The sequence below is a fragment of the Mus caroli genome, chromosome 2 (assembly GCF_900094665.2).
Source record: "Mus caroli chromosome 2, CAROLI_EIJ_v1.1, whole genome shotgun sequence".
Classification (NCBI taxonomy): Eukaryota; Metazoa; Chordata; class Mammalia; order Rodentia; family Muridae; genus Mus; species Mus caroli.
The window spans coordinates 16,765,032-16,792,625 of NC_034571.1; the positions used below are offsets into that span (position 1 = coordinate 16,765,032).

Genomic DNA, 27,594 nt, shown 5'->3' on the forward strand with positions numbered 1-27,594 from the left:
CCTGACCATGTTTTGGGGAGAACTGTGGAAGGACTTTGGAACTTTGGGCCAGAAGATCCATTTGCTGTTAAGAACTCTGTGAGATGTTGTGTAGGAGCTTGGAAGATAATGTTGAGAACAGTGCAGAAAAATGGAGGCCTGGCTTGTGAAATTTCAGAGGGAAAATTAAAGACTCTTTTCAGGGCCATTGCTATTTTAGATTGTGAAGATTCTGTGGTTCTGGTTACCTGGGGCTGAAGAATCAGCTGTGATTAACAAGATACCAGAACTACTAAAGTAAAACCTTTGCATTACTGGGATTATTGATACTGGCTAGCTGGAGCTAAGAAATTAGCGGTGATTAAGAAGAGACCAGCATCACTGAGGTGAAAACTTCTGGGAAGTGTTTTCTGAGAGCACAGAGGCTGTGTTCAGAGATAGCCAAGGTTGTACTCCAGCTTCAGCGGGACTTGGTAATGTGTAAGGGTCACCCAGGTGGTACTGGTTTTGAAGGCATGAAGGGGTCATGCAGAGCAGCTAAGGTTTGGCACTATGAGAGGCCATGGAAGGCCATTGGTGAAGGTGTAGCCTCAGTTGCAATTGATGGCCCAGGACTGAAGGGGTCATACAAAGGAGTTGAGGTTTGGCACCATGAATAGAGCCTATGAGAGGCTATTAGTAAAGCCAAGTTACATTGGAAGACAGCAGCATTTTGGAGATGCCAGTACCATGAGATGACTATCAAGAACAGCAGCAGCAGTGGAGTACAGGCAGCTGGAGCCTAAAAGACAAGGTATGTGCTACAAAGGGCATGGCTGGAGAAGTGACCCAAGCCCTTGGAGGAGCCCAGAAGATAGTGAGTTGGATCCCAGACATTGGACCGTTGGAGATTGATTTTTTGCTTTTGATTGTGACTGTGCCCTGATATTTTCCCTCTTGAAGGAAGTTTTTTAGTGAAGCCCACACTTAAGAGACTTTGGATTTTAAAGTACTTTGAACTTTAAAAGATACTGCATATTTTAAAAGGATTGAACTTTTAATATGTAAAGACTGTGGGACTTCTAGAGTTATTTTAAGATCTTGGGGATGAATAAGAACTAAGGGTTGAGGCTTACTAGTGATGTGTTTGTGTGTCAAGTTAACAAGGGGTCAATTGTACTGGCTAGTTTTGTGTCAACTTGACACAGCTGGAGTTATCACAGAGACAGGAGCTTCAGATGAGGAAATGCCTCCATGAGATCCAACTGTAAGGCATTTTCTCAATTAGTGATCAAGGGGGAAAAGCCCCTTGTGGATGGGACCATCTCTGGGCTGGTATTATTGGGTTCTGTAAGAAAGCAGGCTGAGCAACCCAGGAGAAGCAATCCAGTAAGGAACATCCCTCCATGGACTCTGCATCAGCTCCTGCTTCCTGATCTGCTTGAGTTCCAGTCTTGACTTCCTTGGTGATGAACAACAGTATGGAAGTGTAAGGCGAATAAACCCTTTCCTGCCCAACTGCTTCTTGGTCAAGATGTTTGTGCAGTAATAGAAACCCTGACTAAGACAAATTGGTACCAACATAGTGGGGTATTCCTGTGACAGCTTGACCATGTTTTGGGGAGAACTGTGGAAGGACTTTGGAACTTTGAGCCAGAAGATCCATTTGGTGTTAAGAGCTCTGTCGAATGTTGTGTAGGAGCTTGGAAGATAATGTTGAGTACAGTGCAGAAGATGGAGGCCTGGCTTGCAAAAATTCAGAGGGAAAATTAAAGACTTTTTTCAGGGCCATTGCTAGTTTGATTGTGAAGATTCTGTGGTTCTGGTTAGCTGGGGCTGAAGAATTAGCTGTGATTAACATGATACTAGAACTACTAAAGCAAAAACGTTGTATTACTGGGACTATTGATGCTGGTTAGCTGGAGCTAAGAAATTAGCGGTGATTAAGAAGAGACCAGCATCATTGAGATGACATCTTCTGGGAAGTGTTTTTGGAGAGCACAGAGGCTGTGTTCCAGAGATAACCAAGGCTGTACCTCATGTTTCAGTGGGACTTGGTAATGTGTAAGAGTCACCCAGGTGTTACTGGTTTTGAAGGCATGAAGGGGTCATGCAGAGCATCTGAGGCTCAGCACTGTGAGGGGCCATGAAAGGCCATTGGTGAAGGTGTAGCCTCAGTTGCAATTGATGGCCCAGGACTGAAGGGGTCATGCAAAGGAGTTGAGGCTGGGCACCATGAAGAGAGCCTATGAGAGGCTATTGATGAAGCCTAGTTACAGTGGAAGACAGCAGCGTTTTGGAGATGCCAGTACTATGAGATGACCAACAAGAACAGCAGCAGCAGTGGAGTACAAGCAGCTGGAGCCTAGAAGACAAGGTGTGTGCTACAAAGGGTATGGCTGGAGAAGTGATCCAAGCCCTTAGAGGAGCCCAGAAGATTGTGAGTTGGATCCCAGACATTGGACAGTTGGAGTTTAATTTTTGTTTTTTTATTGTGACTGTGGCCTGATATTTTTCCCTCTTGAAGGAAGAAAATATTTTAGTGGATCCCACAGTTAAGAGACTTTTAATTGTAAAAAGACTTTGGNAAGACTGTGGGACTTCTAGAGTTATTTTAAGATCTTGGGGATGAATAAGAACTAAGGGTTGAGGCTTACTAGTGATGTGTTTGTGTGTCAAGTTAACAAGGGGTCAATTGTACTGGCTAGTTTTGTGTCAACTTGACACAGCTGGAGTTATCACAGAGACAGGAGCTTCAGATGAGGAAATGCCTCCATGAGATCCAACTGTAAGGCATTTTCTCAATTAGTGATCAAGGGGGAAAAGCCCCTTGTGGATGGGACCATCTCTGGGCTGGTATTATTGGGTTCTGTAAGAAAGCAGGCTGAGCAACCCAGGAGAAGCAATCCAGTAAGGAACATCCCTCCATGGACTCTGCATCAGCTCCTGCTTCCTGATCTGCTTGAGTTCCAGTCTTGACTTCCTTGGTGATGAACAACAGTATGGAAGTGTAAGGCGAATAAACCCTTTCCTGCCCAACTGCTTCTTGGTCAAGATGTTTGTGCAGTAATAGAAACCCTGACTAAGACAAATTGGTACCAACATAGTGGGGTATTCCTGTGACAGCTTGACCATGTTTTGGGGAGAACTGTGGAAGGACTTTGGAACTTTGAGCCAGAAGATCCATTTGGTGTTAAGAGCTCTGTCGAATGTTGTGTAGGAGCTTGGAAGATAATGTTGAGTACAGTGCAGAAGATGGAGGCCTGGCTTGCAAAAATTCAGAGGGAAAATTAAAGACTTTTTTCAGGGCCATTGCTAGTTTGATTGTGAAGATTCTGTGGTTCTGGTTAGCTGGGGCTGAAGAATTAGCTGTGATTAACATGATACTAGAACTACTAAAGCAAAAACGTTGTATTACTGGGACTATTGATGCTGGTTAGCTGGAGCTAAGAAATTAGCGGTGATTAAGAAGAGACCAGCATCATTGAGATGACATCTTCTGGGAAGTGTTTTTGGAGAGCACAGAGGCTGTGTTCCAGAGATAACCAAGGCTGTACCTCATGTTTCAGTGGGACTTGGTAATGTGTAAGAGTCACCCAGGTGTTACTGGTTTTGAAGGCATGAAGGGGTCATGCAGAGCATCTGAGGCTCAGCACTGTGAGGGGCCATGAAAGGCCATTGGTGAAGGTGTAGCCTCAGTTGCAATTGATGGCCCAGGACTGAAGGGGTCATGCAAAGGAGTTGAGGCTGGGCACCATGAAGAGAGCCTATGAGAGGCTATTGATGAAGCCTAGTTACAGTGGAAGACAGCAGCGTTTTGGAGATGCCAGTACTATGAGATGACCAACAAGAACAGCAGCAGCAGTGGAGTACAAGCAGCTGGAGCCTAGAAGACAAGGTGTGTGCTACAAAGGGTATGGCTGGAGAAGTGATCCAAGCCCTTAGAGGAGCCCAGAAGATTGTGAGTTGGATCCCAGACATTGGACAGTTGGAGTTTAATTTTTGTTTTTTTATTGTGACTGTGGCCTGATATTTTTCCCTCTTGAAGGAAGAAAATATTTTAGTGGATCCCACAGTTAAGAGACTTTTAATTGTAAAAAGACTTTGGTTTTTAAAAGACATGGATATTTTAAAGAGATTGAAATTTTAAGAATATGTAAAGACTGTGGGACTTTTAAAGTTATTTAGATCTTGGGGATGAATAAGAATGTAAGGGTTGAGGCTCACTAGTGATGTGTTTGTGTGTCAAGTTGACAAGGGGTCAATTGTACTGGTTAGTTTTGTGTTAACTTGACACAGCTGGAGTTATCACAGAGAAAGGAGCTTCAATTGAGGAAATGCCTCCATGAGATCCAACTGTTAGGCATTTTCTCAATTAGTGATCAAGGGGGAAAGGCCCCTTGTGGGTGGGACCACCTCTGGGCTGGTAGTCTTGGGTTCTAAAAGAGAGCAGAGTGAGCAAGCCAGAGCAAGCAAACCAGTAAAGAACATCCCTCCATGGCCCCTGCATCAGCTCCTGCTTCCTGACCTGCTTGAGTTCCAGTCCTGACTTCCTTGGTGATGAACAGCAATGTGGAAGTGTAAGCTGAATAAACCCTTTCCTCCCCAACTTGCTTCTTGGTCATGATGTTTGTGCAGGAATAGAAACCCTGACTAAGACACCCACCCTGTGTGGAATCCTGCTGGCCTGGCAGGATTGAGTCTGGGACAGGCAGGGCTATTTGCAGGTCACAAGTCCTCTGTATGGAAAGAGCAGAAGTTAAGAGGATAATGGGAAAGAGGTACACAAGCCCCACACTTCTGGTGTCCTTCCAACACAGTCACTAGCTTCTAAGAACAGTGTCCCTAAGAAGGAACAAGCCTCACATAGCTGCACCATGATGATATCTGGTAAGGTGATGTAGAGGGGCACAGCTCAGACAATACACAAGGCAGGACCCCCTACCTGGTGTCAGAAAGAAATGAGGAGAGATGGGAGAGATGGGAGGCAGGCTGTACTCTCAGCTCCCCTCAGATGCTACCTAAACCTTAGTTTCTCCATCTCCCATCAAGTAGGGTTCTAGTTATGCCTCATGTGCCAAAAAACTGCAATTTGTTAAAAAAAAAATATATATATATATATATATATATATATATATATATATATCCAGATACAAAGGTATAAAAAAAAAGTCTTTGGATAAACTGTACAGAGATATTTTTTCACTGTCATGAAAAAGAAATAAGGTGGCAATCCTCCTCCACTTCCTATGCATGCCATAGAGACAGTCCCTGGCTTAGGATGCCTCACCTTCATGATGATGCAAAGCCATAGACATCCAGCAGAAATCAGCCTGTTAGCCTCCTCTCTGACATTTTGATGCTGAAAACTGAACCAAGCTAAACCATGGAACTGAAACCCTAGGATCTTTGAGTTTGGATCTTTCCCTGGGCTAGTTCTGTGTGATCCAGTCTCAATGCTGGCTCTTGTTAATGGCAGAGAATTGCATCTCCCAATCAGCCATGAGATCACGGGGAAGCCGTTCTACAGAGTGCTGCCTTGCTCAGATCCAGTTGTCCCACTATTTGCTGGGCTAGAGGGGTTCAGTGCATTTTCTATCACATACTTACAGTTTTTGCTGGGTTCACCCTAACATAACCCACAGTATAAGTCCAGGATCCTCTGTATTCATTCTAGACACAATTTTTGAACATTTGACATTTTGATAATACTACAAGCAAACTGAAGTTGCAAATAGGGAGGAGTCTTGGAATATAAGATTGCTACACATGAGCAGGAACACACGGGGTGAAGAGCCCACTATAAAAAAAGGGGATAAGAGCCAGGCATGGTGGCACATGCCAGCACTTGGAGGCAGAGGCAGGTGGATTTCTGAGTTCGTGGCCAGCCTGGTCTACAGAGTGAGTTCCAGGACAGCCAGGGCTACACAGAGAAACCCTGTCTCGAAAAAAAAGAAAAAAGTGAGGGGGGGGGGATAAGAAATAAGCAATGGGATTTTTCCAAATAGCAATATGAATCTGCTCAGTGTAACAACAAAGAATGTATCTCTCTGAGCATGCTTTGGGGATATACCCATATTTTTATTATAGTTAAAGGAGTCTCTAAACACAATGAGTAATTCATGCTTGGAAGGACAATTCTGAATCATCAAGAAATGGGTAAATTTTGTCCAAAACCCTCTATTTTAAAAGAGGCAGGGAGAAAAACATTTTCAAACTCTGTTCAGAATTATGGTTTTTTAAATGGGGGTTAAGGGCCTGGAATGATGGCTCCCGGCTTAGAAGTACGTCCTTCCTTGCTAGAGAATCCAAATTTAGTTCCTATGACACATATAAGGTGGCTTACAACCCCCGGTAACTCTAGGGTCAAGGCATCTGACGCCCTCTTCTGAAAGTAAATCTCATTTAAAATGGGGGCGTGCCACGGATGTGAGGAGTCATTTCCCTATACGTCATGTGTCTTCCCAAGTGTTCCTACTATAGTAACAGGACTAGAAACTATGCAGAATGTTTCAAAGGAAGGACAGTCAGACTGACATATAAGCAAAGGGATGGTCTTCCTGGGAGGCTGTGAGCTCACACTCACTGTTCCATCTCCGTAGACTGTATTTTTATTAGTAATGCTAGTTGATATAGCCTTTATAGTGATTATAATACAAAGCATCAGCCTACCTACCGTAGAGTCTCACCTGATTGTTTATAACGAATGCTTCCAGTACTAATAATAGCATTGTCTGGGCCTAGACCTCCCACAAACAGTAGCTGAAGGTTTAACTAGGTCTATCTCATAGCATCAAGGAACTGAACTGTGTGGTCCTTGAAACGAGCTCAGAATGTAGCTGAACTGCTCATATTATTCACAAAGCTTGTTCTTTTTTACTTCCCATGAAAATACTATGCCTACCCCAAAGGTCAAAACATGAGAAAGATTGAAAAGATTTTCCATTGCTCCATAATCTCTAAATATGCCTTGAATGATGGAGAAATCAGAAACAAAATAGCCTCAAGGTGACTGTGGCAGTGAACACCCAACACTTAGGAGGCAGAGGCGAGAGGAGCAGGAGCTTGTGGTCATCCTGGATGACATAGCAAGATGCTGTCTCAGAAACACCAAACCAGGAAACTAAAGCAGACTAATTAAATGGCAATAAGATAATTCCTTTGAAGGGGATAATATTTATGTAACATCATATAAGTTTTGACATTTTTAAATAGAATTCCATTTGAGAGAGAATTTATACTCATTACTTCATTTTCAAAAATATTCCTGGCGTCATCATCACTGTGGTACAGGTATCAAGGTGCCCGCAGATTGCAGAAACTCAGATTGCCTTGACTGCTACAAGCAGGCCCCACAGCTCTCTCTGCTGCAGGTACCCAGGTTCCCACAGAGAACAAGTATCTGCAGGTAGGTGTGGTATCGCCAGCTGTCTGGGCTTGAGGCAGAGCCTCCCTGAACCTCAGGAGAGCATCTTCCTAATGATTCCCCGCATATCCTGATACTTTACACACAGCATTTCTTGTGCATCACTCCCTCTGCTTTGAAAGATCACACAGTATTTGAGCAATGCTACTTTTCTGGAGACCACCCCCGCACCCCCTCCCGGCATCATTAAGGTGGGCAAAGCGCCAGAGAATTTTTGCCCACACTTTGTTTTTAAACTGTTGTAGCTTGACTTTATCTTTTTGCATGCATTTTAAAAGTGGAGCCAAATTGTATATTAAGTAAACCATTGCAAGCCATTTATAACTCGACCAGGTCATGCCAAGCCCAATCTTGAATACAGTAAAAAATGAGGTTGTATTTGGCAGGTTCCAGAATCGCATATACCCCAGTCATCCTAAACACTAAGAATTCAGTCCTAATTGTCTGTTCATTTTCTTCTCAGCTGACATCATGACATTAAAAAGCATTCCTCTTCTTGTATAGTCTTAAAAACGAAGAGTCGGAGTTGATTTCAGTGAGATGGGTATTGTTTTGGTTTAAATTACTGTGAACTAAGTAACACACTAAATACACAGGTATTCAAAGCATAAACGAGAAGGCATTTAAAAACTAAAAAGTAACACACTATTACACCGTTTTTAAAAGTAGAAAGAAATTGGAAAGGAACCTGAGTGAACCATCAGCCTGGTCTCCACCCCAGAGACTGCCTGTGGCTTCCATCTTCACTGCTGCTTTGCTTGGTTTGAATTTTGCTTTTTCATCTTATTTTTCTGAGACAGGGTCTTACTGTGTAGACCAAACTGAACTTCATTTTTTGATCTTCCTGGCTTCCCCTTCCACATACTGAGATTATAGACATGTATGCCCCAGGGTTGGTTTTTCTAATATGCTTGCTGTTATATGTATAATCTACTACTTTATTCAGATGAAGTATTTTCATGTTATTATAAGCTGTTTGTAGACATGATGTTAGTGGCTGCATAGATTTCCTTTTTATGGATGTCTCCTAATTACTCCCTAGTGTCCCACAGTTTTAGGTTTATATCTCTTCTATTTACATAAAACACACTGTTTGTCTATATATCTCCCTCTCCCCACATTTAGAACTCATTTTATGAATATGTTCCTGGAATGGTCATGAATTAAAATGAGATTACATTTCTAAGAAACTTCTCACATATTATAAGTGCAGTGTCTAAAGCTATTCTGAACTGCCGTAGTTTTTATACCATAAGCCCCAATGCATAAAATTGTGTGCTGATTGTCTACGGCCATACCACACTGAACGCGCCCGATCTCGTCTGATCTCGGAAGATTGTGTGCTGATTTGTGATTTTAAGCTAATATGTGATATTCTGGGCTGATTTGAATCTACACTGTTAACAAAGTTGAAAGTTTTTTCCTAGTTATTCATGAGGATAGAAATGTTGGTTTATGGCCTTCATCTGTTTAGTTGTACTGGAGGTAAATGTTTTCCTAAAATTTGTATGGCTACTTTGTCACTATCAATTCTTTGGCCCTTTGTAAATTTTTTTCAAAGTATTTCTTGTTTTCACTTCATATTCTCTCTCTCTCTCTCTCTCTCTCTCTCTCTCTCTCTCTCTCTCTCTCTCTCCCCCCCCCCCCCCCCCCCCCGTGTGTGTGTGTGTGTGTGTGTGTGTGTGTGTGTGTGTGTGTGTGCCTCCTATCTCNGTGTGTGTGTGTGTGTGTGTGTGTGTGTGTGTGTGTGTGTGTGTGCCTCCTATCTCACCATGAGACTGCTGCAATTACAGAAGTTGGCCACCATACTCAGCCTGTTACATGAATCACATGGATCAGACTCAGGTCAGCAGGCTTGTACAGCCATGCCTCACCTGCTGAGCCATCTCTCTGGCCTGGGAAGTCTCTTCATTAAAGAGTTTATCTTATCACCCAGGCAAAATGTGCATGCCTTTAATACCAGCAATTGGGAGGTAGAAGGAGGCAGATCTGTGAGTTCCAGGCCAGCCTGATTTATATAATGAATTCTGGGATAGCCAGGACTGAGAGAGAGAGACAGAGACAGAGACAGAGGCAGAGACAGAAACAGAGACAGAGAGACAGACAGTGACAGAAAGACAGAGAGAGACAAAGAGACAGAGAGAGAGAGGTGCTCTTTCCCTCTTTCCCTTACTAGTCAAGCAATTTATCCCCAAGCAATTCATTTTGTCCTTATCACATCATGATGTTTTTTAAATTATACACCACTTATTGTATCTTTCAGATTTTATTTTGGAATTCTCTATGCTGTCACATTCATCTCTCTGTCATTCTTGTATCAATAGTGCAATATTTTGATGATTATATCTTGATAGAGCCTTCCATCTTCTCTCTCTCTCTCTCTCTCTCTCTCTCTCTCTCTCTCTCTCTCTCTCTCTCTCTCTGCCTTGTCAATAGTTAGTTTATGTGAGAGCACAGGCCCCAGGGGTGGGACTATAGCCCAGTGGCTAGCACTTATTTAGCATGCCTGTTATGAGTTTCTGAGTTCTGTCCCCAGCACACACACACAAAACCGCTAACCTTGGGTCTTAAAGGCTCCAAGCTACCCCAGCTAATATGTTGTCTTATAGGATTTTGAGGAACTTACATAATTTTATTTTTGCCTCATAGATTTACTAAGAGGCTTATATAAGGTAATGTGTATAAATTATGAAAGATGGTATTTGACATCTCATAAGCAGCTGATGAGTGCAAGCTCTTAACTCCTTGGTGATAATCACACTGTCTCTCTTCCTAGTACAATATCTCATTTCCATGGCATGTCTTATGCACTGGCCAGAACGTCTAAAATCATTTTAACTAATAATAGTGCACTACCTAATTAAGAGCAAGCAAAGATGCCCTATTTATTCCATTTAATGCAGCTATTAAACCCTGGGCAGAATGAATAAAGCAACTTTTGAAGACTAAAAGATCCTCTGGGATGGATTGTCAGAGTACAAATCTGTCATCCAAATGGCAGAGAGTTTATTTAGTTTATTAGCACCAGCATTTCTTCACCTAAGCTCAACATGGCTTGTAACTGGGGAGTGGGCATTAGTGTACAAAAGCCCGCTAATACCAGCCCCCCTCCCCAACCCCCCACCCCCCGCTACTCCTGGTCAAACAACAAGAAAAGATTTTGCACAGACTAGTCCCAAATTTATAGTATTCCCTCAATGTGTGTGTGCATGTGTGTGTACCTTCCCAAGTGTCGCAATAACAGGCCTGTCCCACCATATCCAAACTGAAATGAACTTCTTAATGCTCAGAGAAAACATTTCTCTTTCTCTTTCTATTTCTCTATAGTCTTGGCTTCAAACTCCTGAGTAGTCTCATGGTAGCAGTAACAACAGTGGAAACAATAGGAGTCCAAACCTGAAGACAGATTTCTCCTCCCTGGAGAAAAGAACCATGCTTATGAGACTCTGGGACAAGTCCCTGTCTAGCTGCAAGTTTTATTCACTCTGTCTGTCTTCGGACTACTTACCCCTAAACATGATTATGTCAGTAAGTACTTTGTAGGAAAAGTCCTGGAGTTCTTGGGAAGCCTCAGGGAACTAAAATATACCATGCACCAGAAATAGTACAGAGAAAGGAAATTAGAAAAAAAGCCACTCAGAGTTCATGAACTCTAGGATTACCCCATAACTATACATACCGAGTTCTGACCATATATAACATGCATCAGCCGTAAGAATTGAGCTATATTAAAGACAACAAGGGCAGAACCATAGAAGACATATGACGGTATATGGAATATGCAGATTGAGCTAGGCCTGTAAAATCTCAGAAAATCCAATTTGGAACGCACTAACAACCCAAAGGTTTGTGTGGATAGGCAGCTTGCAACCAATCAGGTCTTTGCCTGGGAAACAATAAAAATTCTTTACAAAGGACCAAGTTCTCATGACAGCAATCAAAGCACCAGAATCCAATACAAAAATCCCTTGGCATATAAAGAACTAAGAATATCTTCCCTCACTGGGCAGAAGACAGTCAATGAGCAATTACACTGTTCTGTCAGTTTGGTATTACCTGAGGAAGAATTTAAGTTTATTGTGCAAATATTCCACAAAAGCTCGAGTTCTTGAAGCATATAGGAATATAAGAGGAAAATCTACAAACATAGATGTAAAATATAAAATGAATAAAAATCAAAGTAGAAGATTCAGAACTTTCAAATATTTCGGACTGCAAAAAAATGAACAAATCCTCAAATTTCTGATATTTTGCTTAAAAGACCACTGAAAGGACATTCCTGGCATGATATGCTTATGTTAGAGAAGGAAAAAGATTTCACATCAGTAATCGAATCTTCTGCTTCTAGACACTACAAAGCAGACTGGAGAGGTGGCCCGGTAGTTAAGAGCACTTACTGTGCAATCTTGATGTCTGGAGCTCGGATTCCGCTCACGTAGAAGCCAACTGACTTATGAATATGTGGAACCTCAGTTAGGAGATGCATGGCAACGGATGGATCACTTGGACCTAATGGTTTCCAGCTTAGCTGAGAAAATCTGTGTGTGTGCATGTGTGCGTGCATGCATGCGTGAGTGTGCGTGTATGTGCATGTGTGCTGAGGAAAAATGATTTGTATCCTAGCAGTGAGTAGTAGTGAATAGATAGATACTTGAAATACAATTTTCAATATCTCCAAAAATATGAAGTGCTTAGCTCTAAGAAGTCAAGGACACAAGCTTTCTCTCTTCTCCTCTAATTTCTCTTTTTAACCCATTTGCTCTGGACTCATTTTCATTTCCCATCCACACTATGCATCTAAAGTTAATATATGACTGAAATACTTGTGGTTTTAAATTTTTACTTAAATCCCATGCCCAAGGGATCAATATCTCCTCAAAGAAACCAATCAGTTCTCTTCTGTGCTTGTTTTCCAAGAAATCACAATCATAAATGCTGATCCTGGCCAAGTGAGTGCTAAGCCATCTTGAGTCAAACACCTCAGAGGAGGCCGGACATCCCAACAGACCAAGAACCATAGCTAGGACACACCCATGCACCTCACAGCAGCTCTGCTCACTGAAGGCTAAGGCTTCCATCCAGAGTCAAGACAGAAAGTCATCTCGCTTCAAGTTAAGACACAGCTTAGCATCCCCACCCCTACCCAACAAAACCTCCTATCTATGCACAGGCCAGCTCATTCAACACAGAGGGAATTCTCGACTATGAATGCTTTACCACAAAGATTCTCTGCATGTCTTTCTGGCAGATAACTCTTTTCCAGGAAAGTGTGTGTTGATTTCTTCTCAACCCTCACTCAGTGCACTTCAGCCTGACAGGGTTAGCTGATGAGTCCTCAGTATTACCTCTGAATTCTGAGGCAGGAGCTGGTGGAACAGCTGTGCTCTACAGCCCTTCAGCCATTGTTCTGTAGCAAACATTATCTGGGGCTAGTCAAACAATGTCAAAAACACAGGGGTGATAACTCTATCCAGTCTCTGCCTTTGATCATTTGAAAAGAGTCAGATCAACATAAATGCATCTTACAAACTTCCAGAACTGTTACATGAATGATTTCTCCAATGGGCAAACTTTGTGTTTTGTTCATATATGAATATGAGCATAACAGAGCTCCTAAAACCTCTTTTGAAATAATTGGATACAGATATTTGGTATATATAGCTACCAAATATAAACATTTGAGGCATTCCTAGGGAAAATCATAACTCTCGTGAACTTCCTTAACTAAGATTTGTATTATATTTATATTGAAATCGAGATCCTTAGGACCTCTCGAGTTCTTCACCAAGCCCTGCATCCCTCATCCCATCTATCTTCTCCATCCTAAGTTCCCACCAGCCCTAGAAATGGAACCTGCATTTGGGGCCAATTCCTCAAGCTTTATGGCATAGCACAGAAGAGTGGGGAAGAGATTTCTTCAGTCATTTCAGCTCTATGGTACTTACACAGGGTTTAATGGCCCTAAAACTCACAGAGCATCACTATCTTCGTGAGTTTAGACAGCTCGGAAATGGCATCCTGCCTTTCTCAACCCCATGGGTTCCAGGTAACATGGACAGCTCAGAAAGAAGAGGATGAAATCTTCCATTGTTTGGGTCTTAATGGATATTAAGATACGGTGATGAAACAGACAGTCCTTGGGAAGGGCAAATGACAGTCATATTGGATATAGGCAACATTGAGAGGTGCAGGAGCTAGAAAGCCAAGAAAAGTTGCGTAGGTCTGAGGGAAGAGCCTTAATCTTGTTCAAGACTTAGTGATGGTACTATAAATTGACCAGGCACAAAACTGTGATAAATACATTAAGAGACATGGGTTGAAAGCTGGACCTGGTTGTATATGCCTTGTAATCTCAGCTTTTGAAAGGAAAAAAAATTCAGAAAAACATATAAAAACAAAATTGTTGAGGATAGTAGGATTTGTTTAGAAAAAAAAGGAGGCAGTTTATTAGCTATACTGAAATTAAATTTTGAAAATTAGTATGCCTCCATTTCTCATAACTAGTATTGCTTTATCTGCTGAATGGAAGAAATGTTTCACTTGGGCCAGGCAGACACTTACAACGTGAAGACAATCACTCTACAACTGAGCTACATTCCCTGCCTCCCACACCCACAAAAGAAAAAAAAAAAAATCAAGAGAAGAACTGGAGAGTAAATGTGCTTGTAGCTCTTCCAGGGGGCCTGAGTTCAGTTCCCAATGCCCACATAGGGTGGCTCAGGATTAGCTCTAGCTCCAGCTCCAGGAGATCTAACACCTTCTTCTGGCATATCTGGGTACCTACATCCATGTGGCATACACACAGGGACAAGTAAATTTTTAAAAATGAAATACAAAGTAAAGAGAAACAGATTCAGCTAATATTAATGTATGTGTTTGACCCCATTGCCCTGGTCTGGGTGGTGTAATTTAAAATGTAATCACAAGTACAATGTTGTTAGGGTGTGTGACCTTTACGGAATGATTAAGGTACGGAATGATCCCCTCAAGGATGGGATTTGTGCTCTTGTACAGAGGTCCAGAGATCTGCCTTGTCCCCTCCATCTGTAGGTATCCAAAAGAATGATAGCAGGAAACAAGCTATCACCAAATGCCCTAGCTACATGTTTCCTGGTGTTGGACTTCTCATCTCCCAAAGTACAAGGAATGAGTTGTTTATAGGTCAACTGACCTATCAAAGCCCAAACAAACAAGACACTACTACATCTAAAACATTAGCTCAGCCTTCATGTAATTAATATAAAGAATGTTAATGAGGCAGGCTTGCTCCTTTCCATCTACTAAATCTTCAAAATCCCTTTTAAAATTATTTTGTCCTTACAATGCAGTTCAATCTGGACATTAAGTTTTCAGCAAAGAGTGACTACAGAGGTGGCCCAAGAGTTATCAGCACTTTCTGCTCTCATAGAGGACCTGGGTTCAATTCCCAGCACAAACATTGTAACGCAGGACTATCTGTAATTCTAGTTCCAGGCTACCCACCCAACAAGCTCTTGTGTCCTCTTGAGTCCCCTGCATACATGTGGCATATGCAAACTTATGTAGCCATTTACACATAAATAATAGAGAATTAGGGGCCAGAGAGAGATGGCTCACTCATAAAGAGCCCTGAGTGCTCTTCCAGAGATCTCAGGTTCAATTCCCAGAACCCACATGGTGGCTCACAACTATCTGTAACTCCAATCCCAGGGGATGCAGTGCATCCCTCCTTGGGCACCAGATATTACATTGTACATAGACACAGATTCAGACAAAGCACCCATACAAATAAAATGAAAGGGTTTTAAATCTCTCTAAAAAAAAAGTTTTTCAAAAATAAAACTTATTTTTAAAGTTTTTAGCAATGTTACCAGATCTATGTTTAGATTTCACAAAATTCCCAATTGAAAAATAAATTCACAGTCTCAAGCTGTTCCAAACATATCCAAAGATTATTAAAGAAAAACAAATCCTTACACCACTTACATTTAGTTGAGTTTATTTGAGCAAAGAAACATTAAAAGAAAAAAAAAATCACAAAACAAAAACCACAGCTTACAAACTGGGCAGCTCCAGCCAATAAGAGCACGTTTCCAGTGGTTAAGCTCTTCAGGCTTTTAGGTGACCAGTCCAAACCTCTTGCCTCGTACACAATTTTATTTTACTTTACCAAGTTAAATATATATGGAGTTCTAAGTAAAGTTTAAAAATTGGAAGACTTTTTATGAGAAGAGCTATTACCAATCCAATGACCTGGGGCAGTTTAGATGAGACTAGATCATTTGGAGTTCTTAAAGTGGTATTGAAATACGGATGAGACAGTCTAAAACAGAGCCAGAACAGAGGGCTCACAGGAGAGCCAGACAAGGAATGAAGTGGATGAAGCTGATGCTGTTCTCACACAGACAGCACGGCAGAATCGAGCTTCTAAACTGGAAAGTTTGACAGGATGCCAGCTTGCCATGTCCGGCTCTCACTTGAACAAGAATTGTTACAGAGGAATATCAACATTCTCCTTCAGATTTTACAGCAGTCACTTAAAAAAAAACATGAGTGCTGTCCTTGAAACTAAAAAGCCATAATATATATCAGGAAAAGAAAAGGAATTTGTTAGCTGTGCCAAATACACAAACTGCTGTGATGTGTAGCAGAGGAGACCATCAATCTTTATCACTCTGCAATCATTAAAAAGTAGGTCAAAGAGAAGACATCGCAATAAGCACTACCCTGGTTATCTCTGCAGACTGGTGAGAAAGAGGGAGCACCCAGCTGAAGGGAGTTTAAAGAAAAAGTGCAAGGGGAGGGCCTAAACAGCTTGGAGGTCCCGAGGGACAGGCTAGCCTTTCTGGATGCAGCTTCTGGAAGCCACAGATCTGCCAGCTCTCAGACCTGTGTCCCATTCCTCCAGACTTGTGCCTCACCTATGGGGCTGGGGGAGGACTGGGCTACCTTCTGTTTCTGCTGACTCAACAGCAGGAACTTACTAATCAGCTAGCCTTCCCAGAGTGTCCCAGATTCAGTCTCATTAAGAACCAGACGGCCATCACGTCTGAGAAGGACCACCTTGTTGACAAGCCGGTTCTCTTCCTGTGCTGACAACACAACCTGTAGGCCTGTGCTGACTCCTGACAAAATGACTCTTTCCAGGATAACATGATCCCGTGTTGCCGAACAGCTAACTCAGAGAACTGCTGGTCTCTTTGGAAGGAGTTCTGGGCAGGCAGGCCTTTCCCCAGCCAAGTTATTCTTAGCCAACTTAATGTTGACATGACGTTATGAAAACTAAATGCATGTTCATTAGCTGTGGAACAGGATTTAAAATCCTTATAATCTAGATAAAAATGTGACAATAAAAAGAGCTCCGCAGTAAAAAGGATAAATCGAATTAAATTTGTTGTCAAAGGATTTCTGTTTATAATCATCCACTCCAATTTTGAAGTGGTTTTTTTTTTCCAATGCAAGAGGTTCAATTTTCAAAGCTTTATTTTCATTTTTCCAATCATGGATTAATAGTAGAAATATTAATATTGGAAAAACTGCGCAAGAAAGTATTTGCTTAGCTTTTTTGTAAAGCAAAAAATATTAAGAAACAGTTAGTATGGGTGAGTCCCACTAAGCGACAAAGGATGTCCCTTTCGTTTTAGTTTAAAAAATATTTTACTGCATTTCTTTATACTGTGTGTGCACATGTGTATATGTGAAGGCAAACAAATATACCACATGCATGAGGGAGTCAGGGAGAGCTTTGTTGAAGTCAAGTTTCTCCTTCAACCCTGTGGGTATTGGGGATCAAGCTCCGGTTATTGGGTTTGGCAGCCAGGACCTTTACTTGTTGAGCCAGAATCTTGCCAGGCTAGGATGTGCCTTTTAATATTTAAAAGCCGCATCTCTTCCCCCATGCTTCCACGGTTGGCTGCAAAGAGAACAGCAACAGTTATGAACTTAATGTGTAAGTGTAAGCAATCCAAGAATGCCTTTTTATAGCAGAAAAGAAGAAAGGCTGGTGGAGGACCACCAGGTCAACCAGAGCTGGATGTGCAACCGGCGTCCTTGGTGAACAGATAGGAAGGACGTGGTGAATTTTAAAAACAATGCCTTTTTATAAATGGTAGTTGGAATGGCAGGATTTGGAACACAATAGCGAATCCAGTATCTTGTGGACAGTTTCCTACAACGCTTCTATTTTTAGGTGCTTCGTGCTTCCTTCCTCCGTAAGTTCTTTCTAGCCTGCCCTTTAGGGTGCCAGGACCTCAGCGTATCTGCTGTCTCTGTCAGCTCCACCTCTCTCTTTCCTTGCCCAGATTCCTTGCAGTTTATCCATCCTGCTTCTTGTCCCAATCCTAGACCGAGCAGCAAACACAAAGGGTTTGTAAGTAGGGGACTTATTTTAGTTAATGATTATCATGTTGTTTGATTTTTCATTAGAGATCAAAGACTACTTTGGAATTTGATGTAGCCTGAGATTGAAGTTTTAGATTGCTCTATTTGAAGTTGCACAGACAAGGAATACAAGCCTGGTTTCACATGCACTGAATCTGATTCTAAGAGCCTGTGTCTGCACCTCCTGCATCTTAGACCTCCAACCCATCTGTAGCAGTTGCATGGACAGAGTTCAGAGTTACACGTGTGAGCAGCTTGGTCAAGGACAATGTGGTGTGTTCCTCTGAGTCCTATTCACTGTGATTTGCCCTGCTCACAAACACATCTAGGCACTGAGTGTGGTAACTGTAGTGAGATGCTTAAGTTGTGAAATTAAGGGAGTACCTGTTTTATAAGAGTTAGTCTGGCGGTTATTATGAAAAAAGAAACATTTGATTTCCATAAAAGCAAGTTTGTGTTTTATTATTTATTATAATACTAGTGTTTTAACATATTTATCACCAGATAAAATTAGCCTTGCTAGAAAAATGCCTGTGGTTTCTTGTTATCTTTGTATAAGCCATTAAAGTCAACACTTTGGAATGTAGTTGACCTCAGTTCAAATACTGACCCAGTCATTTAAGAGTGCCCCCTATAGGCAGTCACCCGACATCTGCCTGGATGAATTCTATTAGTAGATTTGGTGACAACAGTTATCACGGTATTAACATATCATCTCTCTTCTGCTGAAGATACTAGCAGTTAGTATTCAATCCTAGCACTTGGGAGGTGGAGACAAGAAAACCATGTTTTCAAGGTCAGTCCGTGCTAATTGCAAGCTAGGGGTAAAGCCTATCTCAACAGCCACAGCAGCAAGAAAGTACTTATCAATTAAAGATAGTGGTTCAAAAAAATAAAAGTAGACAGAAGTGTTGCTCGCAGTAAGGTGTGTGATTGCTTGTCACACTTGCAAGTGTTCAGTTAGGGAAGATGTACAGGGGGCTAAGCAAGTAACCCCTGGACATACTGCTTCTTATTTATTTGTATTTATTGCTTATAAACAATAGAAGTTTATTTCTCTTGTTCTAAGATTCTGGAGGCTTTGAAATCCAAGACCAGGGTACCATCCTGGTGGGATTCTACTGAGAGCCTTCTTTCAAGTTACAGAATAGTCCATGCTTGTCCCGTGGTCATATAGCAGAAAAAGGCAATAAACTGGCACCTCTGTTAAAAAGATTGTATCTTGCTAAACACCTCTCCAAGTATTTGGTCATTAGTCAAAAACTCAGAAGTTGCCCATTTTCACTCTGTAAAGAAAATCTGACTTATAAAAGTCTTCACTAAAATGAGGCAGGTTTGATGGCTCATGCCTTTAATTTCAGCTCCTGTGAGGCAGAGACAGACAGATCTCTGAGTTCAAGGACAGCCTGGTCTATAAGACCAAATTCCAGGACAGCCAAGACTACACAGAAAAACTATGCCTTGAAAAATAAAAACCAAACAAACAAAATGATAACCTGACTCCATTTCCCACCAACGGAATTGACTCCTTACTTAATGCAGTCTGACCTTTATGAAACCCCTGATTGACATGTTCATCAGGGAATACTCAACAGGTTCAATCTTTGCCTGCTGAACCCTCGTGGGAGGTGACAGTTCAGTGTCACTCACTCTCTACCTCCAAAGGAAAAACATTTCAAAACAAATGTGCAGCTGAGCTCTCAAGAGGCAGAGACAGGAGGATCTCTGTGAGTTCCATGTCAAGCACTGTTGTATAGTGAAGCCCTGTTTCAAAAACAAATGTGCCCAAAAGAAAGGTACTTGGAGTCATTTGATGAGTCTTACCTTCTAGATGATGGTAGGTCTTCTCAAGATGACCTGCAATTAACTGAAATTTTCAGTGTATCTAAAACTACTTAAAAATTGAATATGCTATTGTTGTTGTTTAGTAGTAGCAATTTTATAAATGTTTACTGCAGTTTTCTTGTTAACCTAACTGGCTCCCAAATAATTGAGACTGGATTATTATATTTATTTAACAAGCTTTAAGGGTAACTGAGCGGCATTACTCTATTTCAGTCCTCTAAACTAATCTGGCTACTGCCCAGTCAAAACCCCAAAGATACTTGCATTTTAGTACTGATCTGGCTCTCTGGGATCCAGGTGTTTTCTCATGGTATCTTCTAGACTCTCTCCCCATGGTGAATCTTCCCATTCCTCTTTCTGTCCACCTCTGCTGGCTAGGAAGAAGTTCCATCCTATTCTCTCCCCTGCTCAGGCACAGGCTGATCAGCTTTTATTGAACTGATCCAAGAATAAATGGGGGCAATACTTACACAACATCCAGGCAGGAGATTCTCACAATAAGGATTCCAACCAGATATGGGTGCACAGAAATCAGCATTTGAATTATACAAGGATAATCTTTACAGAGTACACAGTAACATTATGCCTACAGTTGTTGTTGCTATTATTGCTGTTCATGCTGCTGCTGTTGTTGTTGCATAATGCTGGGTGCTTGGGTTTAACAGCACACATGTGGATGTCCAAGGAGAACTCCTTAGGATTAGTCAGTCCTTTCCACCTTTACATGGGTCCCAACTTGCATGGCATGAAAGCTGAGTCATCCTACTGGCAACCAAGGTAGCTATTTTTTTTTAAAGAAAAGAAATGATAAATGTATATACCTCATAGTGGTAATAAGTTTATCTGCTCTAAACTCCCAGCTTGTGGTTGACTGTGTGCTTCTCCTTATGTTTTCATATGCCTGAATCAGCTCAATGTCTGAGCCACTCCCAAACTATGACATTGCTAATGCCTCCCCTCTGATACTCCTGATTTATTACTTACTACTATCTATATTCCATCTTTGCTACCCCAGTCTCAGTTGGGGGAGGGGCCCCTGGGGCTGCTCTTTCTCCGCTCTAATTTTAAATTGTTCATTTTATTTATTTACATTTCAAATGTTGACACATACTCCTTTCCCGGTTTCCCCTTCATGAACCCCCTATCACATCGCCCCTCCCCCTACCTCTATGAGGGTGCTTCCCCACCCACCCGCCCACTCCTGCCTCACCGCCCTAGCACCCCTTCACTGGGGCACGGAGCCTCCACAAGACCATGATCCTCCCCTCCCCCGATGCCAGATAAGGCCGTCCTCTGCTACATATGCGACTGGAACCATGGGTCCCTCCATGTGTACTCTTTGGTTAGTGGTTTAGTCCCTGGGACCTCTAGGGGGATGGGGAGCGGGGAGGTCTGGTTAGTTGGTATTGTTGCTCTTCCTATAGGGTTGCAATCTCCTTCCACTCCTTCAGTCCTTCCCCTAACTCTTCCATTGGGGTCCCTGTGCTCAGTCCAGTGATTGGCTGAGAGCATCTGTACTGGTCAGGCTCTGGCAGAGGCTTTTTCCCGCTCTTACATGGCTGTATGCTTTCTCGCCTGCAGCTCTCGAGCTCAATCCTCCTGCTTCTCTGTCATGGAAATTCTAAAATCCTTCATTTTCTGGTTCCTCACCCAAGAAATCTAAAGTCTCTGTCTCTCTGCCCAGCCATTGGCCACTGGCAACTTTATTCACCAATCAAAGCTAAGTGGGGGCAGGGACTCTCAGCATCTTTCAGGCAGACATTGGAGGTTCCTGTGTAATTTTGGGAGCCGAATTAACACAAATAGCAGTACAACCATCTACAGCAATGCATTCTCAGAAATCCTGGTTCTAAGTCAAAATTCAAGTGATCTGGTCTCTGGAGGACAGGGTTTACAGTGTTCGTTACTCCCGCTATCCTTCGGGGGTGCATGGGTAACTGTTTCTTCCACTGGTGAATGTGAAGCTGCAGTGAGAATTCTGAAATTTTAGTTTCTTTAGAACAACAGAGAAATATGATAAGAATGTTTTCATTTTAATCCCAGGTGTGGGGATATGAGTCTGCTTCACAGCAGCTAACTATGATGTTTGGAATTCTGGGAAGTTTTCTGAGGGTATATAAATGCTAGGGCCCTGATAAGTAGGGTGATTGTTGGTCATTAAGGGGGGTTAGATGTGGTTTGTTAGTAGTCATGCTCAAAGAAGAAGCAAGAAGAAAGAAACTAGATTCTGATATTCCCCCTCTCTCCCCACCCCTTCTATCCTTCTTTCTCTCCTATCCAGTGATAAGGGGTGAAACTGGGAGTGGGGGAGATAAAGTGTGGGAGGAAAAAAGAACCCACAAAGTAGAAATGACCAGCGACATGAGACAAGCTGCTCTTTTATACCAGAGACCAGACAAACATACCAGCTTTCTTTGATAGTTTGAAATTTTTATATTTCTTTGCAGTTTCATGGGGATAAGGAAAGGTAAAGGGTATATTGTCACAGTTTGCCTAAAGATATTTTATATCATCAGGAAAGATTTATATTCTTTGTACTGGCAATGCTAGGGAACTTCTCCTAACTCTGAAATCATCACCCTGGGAATTCTGTGAAGGGCATAGTTAGTATACTTGAGTTTTAAGGCTGACATTGTCCAGCAGATAGGCTGAGTCTAAACAGCAGGGGAATGTCTATCACACCACAGATCTATGAGAAGCAAACCCATTTAGTCATTTTTGTGCTTGAATTTTTATTTTCAATTGTGTGGTTTAAAAAACAAAAATAAAAGTTATTAAATTTAATATGTATATTGCCAAATTCTGGTTTTAAAATACATGGTGTGCCAGCCATGGTATATTTGACTAGACTAGCAGGAACAGGATCCTGAATTCCACCCCCAGCACTGCAAAGGGCCATATAAAAGGGATACATAGGCACACACCTTTAATCCCAGCACTTGGGAGGCAGAGGCCAGCAGATCTCTGTAAGTTCAAGACTAGCCTGGTCTCCACAGTAAGTTTCAGGATAGCTAGGACTCCATAGTGAGACCCTGTCTCAGAAAAGGGAAAAGAGAAGAGAGGCTATATATTATTTGGGTTACAAAATGAGATTCAGCCTCAAAAAGAGATACCATTTTAAATATTAACAGTCACGTTTGAGTATATAAATCTAAAAGGGCTAAAGAATTTTTCCCATATTCCCTAAAAATAAGTCGCCTTTGCATAAAAACCATATATGGAATATTTATCCCTCAAGGAGATTTTTCTTTTTGCTTTTTGGCTTTAAATTTCTAAAGCTATTTTGCATTCTTAATGATAGCATTCATTCCTATGAATAGATTGCACATTTTTTTCCCTTGCACAGATTTGAACTGGAGTTTACAAAACATTTGTGTGGTGCTGTGCAAAAAATGCTGCCTCTCCGGCTGGTCCTTTACATTTAAATAGAGAGGTTTGTGTTTTGTTTTTTTAATCTAAAAGTGGGGGGAGGGGATGAAAATAAAGTTAAAAGCATCTTCTCATTTGCTTATATGTAGTCATTCTGAGAAACACTGTTCACATAAATATATTTCTTTATTTCCATAACATGGCCAGTTTTGGCCTTCAGCCCTTACTCCCTTCTGAAAATGTTAGAATCGTTTAACAGAAGCTCTAGCAAGGTTTTTGTTTATATAGGCAGATAGCTTTGTCCTGTACCAAGGGAGAATCCCAGAGCTTTGCACAGACTCTCCTTACTGTCTTGCCTCTCCTTTCCTGTGGAAACACAATTAGAGCTTCCTGGGTTTTACAAAAAAAGCCGCTTCCATGATATGATAGCATTGCCAACTTGTGACGGGCATTTTTCTTCCTCAGAAGAGGCTACTCTTCAGAAAATGCAAGCCGTTTGTTTAGAAAGCAGATGATGAATTTTGTGTATGTTCATTGGAAGCATCTGACAATTATAGAAAAATCGTGGACAATTTTTTTTATTTTGTAAACAGTACTAAGGTTTTATTACTCAGTCTGGCTCTATGTAGAAGAGCTAACGCTAAGACTGATTTAAAGATGGCCAAGTCTTACTTTTGTATCTCCAGAGACTGGGGATATTCTAGTTATTCTGGAGAAAGATGGTGACCCAAGGAAGCCGGGGGGTGGGGGTGGGGGTGGGGAGAGGCTGTCTTTTGGTCCCGTTGCTTTTGGGGATTATTCTTCTCTTCTTCTACTCTTTCAGTTTTAGAATCTTGCTTGGTTACAGGAAAGAGATTTAAAAAACAGTATGGCCTACAGGGAGAGGAGCTAAAGACAGCTAAATGGTTAAGAAAAACAATGGCCAGCTGTAGATCAGTACTGGGCATGGCTGGTAAGGGTCCCTTCACGTGGAGTCCTGGGGATTTTCTACTTCTGTCTCTGGGCTCTAGGTATCTTTCTGGTTGTACAGCTTTATCCTCAGCAGCCGAATTAAATTAGACTGATCAAGCTGAAGTAGACAGTCCTGGCTAATCCCAGTTCATACCTGAGATGAAAAGCTATCTACTCCAAAACAAGCAAGAATGAGATCAACCTGAGGGTGAGACTTAGGAGAGAGGAGAAGAGGGACTCAGACTGGGCCTCAAGAACAGAAATGTGGGGAGGGTGGACATATGTGTCAAGAGCTGAGCACAGAGGATAACATGGTGGAAGCATTGATGCTGCTCTGAGGTACCAGCTGGAACTAAACACAGATGTCACCCTTCTTTGCTATGTAGTTTTACTTACTTTGGATGTTAGATGATATTATGAGAACCTCACCAACGGACTAGTGTATGTTACAATAGTCTAGGGTATTCTGATTGAGTCTTATAGATTTTGTCTCATTGACTTTTTCTCAAACCTTAGCATTAGAAACTGCTATATTGTCTCAGGGACAACACGACTGTGAGTGTGAAGATGAGAAGAGCTGGTGTTCTGGCATCCACTTACAATCAACATACATGGGAAGCTAAGGCAGGAAGCCAACCTGCACATAAAAATTAGACCCTGAGATGGAAGGAGAGCAAGGGAAAAGAGTCAAAACTCAAAAGGAAAGGGTTTTTGTGGTTCTGATTTTGAGTACATTGGGCCACTCAGGTTCCGTGACTAGTGCTGGAAGTGTGTTCCACAGACACTCTAGAAGGACATGCAGAGTATCAAAAAGAGTCAAGGGGTGTGTGTGTGTGTGTGTGTGTGTGTGTGTGTGTGTGAATTGATGCAAAAAAAAAAATCATACCCCTTTAAACCTACACAGATCCAGGAAATGGATTTAACCCAGTCCCCTAATTTTATAGGTTAGGGGACTACACATCAGAATAGATCTATGTGAACTCAGTCATACAGCTGGTAGTGACAATATTATGACTTGAATTTAACCTAATTCCAAATCGTGTGTTAACTCCATACTAACCACAACTGTTAAATTTAATGTTCAAATGGCTAAACAGATATTCTTTGCTCTTACCAAAACAACTGAGGTTTGTGGCCATAGACCTGACATTTTAGATTAGAAATATTATCCTGCTTTTTTTTTCCTTCTCTTTCTTCTTTTGTCTCTACTATCTCAAGGATCTTTTGGTTCTTAATGTAGGTAATAATCAATCACCCTCTCCCTCTCCTTTCCCCTCCCCCTCCCCCTCCCCTCCCCCTTCCCCTCTCCCTCTCTCCCTCTCCTTCTCCCTCTCCCTCTCTTTCTGCCACCCCAGCATTTAGTTATGGTTTTATACAGGTAATATGTATTTTAAACTCTGCATTGATTGGTGCATATTTTCTATAAATGCTTAGGTTGCAAATGGCAGTGGCTGCCATAAAAGTAAACCATCTTTGTGTGTGTGAGTACCCAGACAGAGTGGGCACTATCACAGCCTGGTTCCTTGCCTTCTCATTTTCTGCCTAAGTACTCACCCTTACAAAAGCCTGCCTGTGTGAATCAGCATGTAAAATATTTGTCATATGTCGAAATTGAGTTAATTACTTACAAAACACTGTCCTTTGTGAAGTACTATTCCCTGTCCCTTCAGCATGAGGGACACTGGAGCAGAGATAGCTTAGGGAGTGTGAAGATAGTCACTGCTGTGAGATGTCTACTCCTATTCCCATGACGCACAGAATGCTCTCCGAAGCCAAACACATGACACCCTTTCATCTATCATCCAACACTTAAACCAACTTTGCTGTCTTGTCTTTTCTGGTCCCTAAGAAAAACCCAAAGTTCTCTTTGTTAAGAAAGATGGTATTGATTTATTTTCAAACCAGGGCTAAATCTTTTAACAAGGAAAGGAGAGTTAGAGGTTAGATTTTGGTTCTCATTAAGAGCAAACTCTTCTAGAAATTGTGGAATGCTGGCAAAATTCTTTAATAATGTATAAATAAATCTCAAGTGACTAATGGAGGAAAGGAATGAAATTCACTCATTCTGGGGTTAAGAATAAATCTAATGACAGCTATCACACACACACAAACACACACACACACACCCTCTTTTGAATGTCTGCAAGACATTCTGAGGAGAGCCAGCTGGGCATAAATCCATGGTGCTTGGGCTTCAAGGTCTACTGTTGACTCGTGAACTGTTAGCCATAAGTCAGCCTGGTCCTCCAGGGTCGTCTATACTTTCTACCATGAAGTCTGCCTGTGGGGCTGTCTGGTTCAATTGGGTAGATTGGCTACAGCTGTCTTCGAAGCTAACTTCCCTTTATCCAGCATGGGAGTCCCAAATTCCTACCCCCTAGGATTCACCAACAGCTGAAACAGCAGCCAGAAAGGGGTTCATGTGGTCACTTGTATCTGGAATCTCATTCCTTCTTTTTCTAGAAACACGTATTAGCAGTAAATACTTGAAGAAATGAAAACACATTCTGTTCCCATGGTTCTCCATTCTACAGTTAAAGCTTTATCCATTATATCTAACTTGTTTTAATCCAAATTGATTTTAGGACTAAAGTAACATAAGCAAACACTTATATATGTACACATATAGAATTTATAGAGATGCAGAAGTTTATGTTTAAGCGGCTCATTATAACCAGATCAAGATTGCAAAGAATTCTCCAACTTCTTCTGATTTATTTAACTTTTCCGTGCTAAGGACAGAGCTCAGGGCTTCCTGCATGACAGGCAAGCCCTCTGCCATGGTCCTATATCCATGGCATCTCTCATTGAAGGTATTTTTATCTAACCTCAGGAATGGAGGGACAGAGCTTTGGTGACAGCTGAGCTAGGTATCAATGGTGGACTAGTGACTTCATAGTGGTATGACATAAAACTTTCTGTTTTGGGTTTAGTTTCTCAGTTTGGTCCTAAGTTATTTCCTACTTCCTTGCTCACTGACAGATTAAAGGAAATAATATGAAATGCTTGGCGTGTTGTTTAATGATAGAGTTTATGTGAAGTACCTGAAGTCATCAAATTCTTATAGAAAAAGTAAAAAAGGGAGTGGCCACAGGCTAGGAAGTATCGAAGGAAAAGGTCATGTTTAACATATCTAGAGATTCAGTTTTCTGACTTGGGGAAGGATACTGTAGCTGGAGGACCAAGACCGATGCACAGCAATAGCAATGGCATCTGTGGGGGCTCTTTGTCTCATAAATTTGAGTCAGGGCATTTTTTTTTCTTAAACCTTACTTGACTTTTGTTATATATATTATGGCTTCTGGTTTTGCATTTTTATGGGATTCCCGTGTATGCAAATGTGTGTTTCTGTGTCTATGTTTGTTGTTTCTTGCACTCTTTCTTTGTCTGTTTTCTTCTGTTTGCTTTGTCCTATTGCCATGTGTTTGCTTTTGTGTTTTCTTACTATAATATATTTTGTTTTACTATTATTATTCCTTAGATGCCTTTTGTTTTATAAGGAAAGACAGAGAGATTGTGGATCTGGATGGAAGTAGAAATGGGGAGGAACTGGGAGAAGTAGGGGAAGAGGAAACCACAATCAGAATATAATGTATTTCTGACTTTCAATAAAAACTATTTTCAATAAAGGAAGGAAGGAAGGAAGGAAGGAAGGAAGGAAGGAAGGAAGGAAGGAAGGAAGGAAG

The 27,594-nt window shown here is 41.6% G+C and overlaps 1 protein-coding gene across 10 annotated transcripts in view; it reads left to right on the forward strand.

Moving 5' to 3' along the window:
* Kiaa1217 (KIAA1217 ortholog) overlaps window positions 1–27,594 on the forward strand; it is a 458,308-nt gene that overhangs the window by 74,783 nt on the left and 355,931 nt on the right. The window lies entirely within an intron of this gene.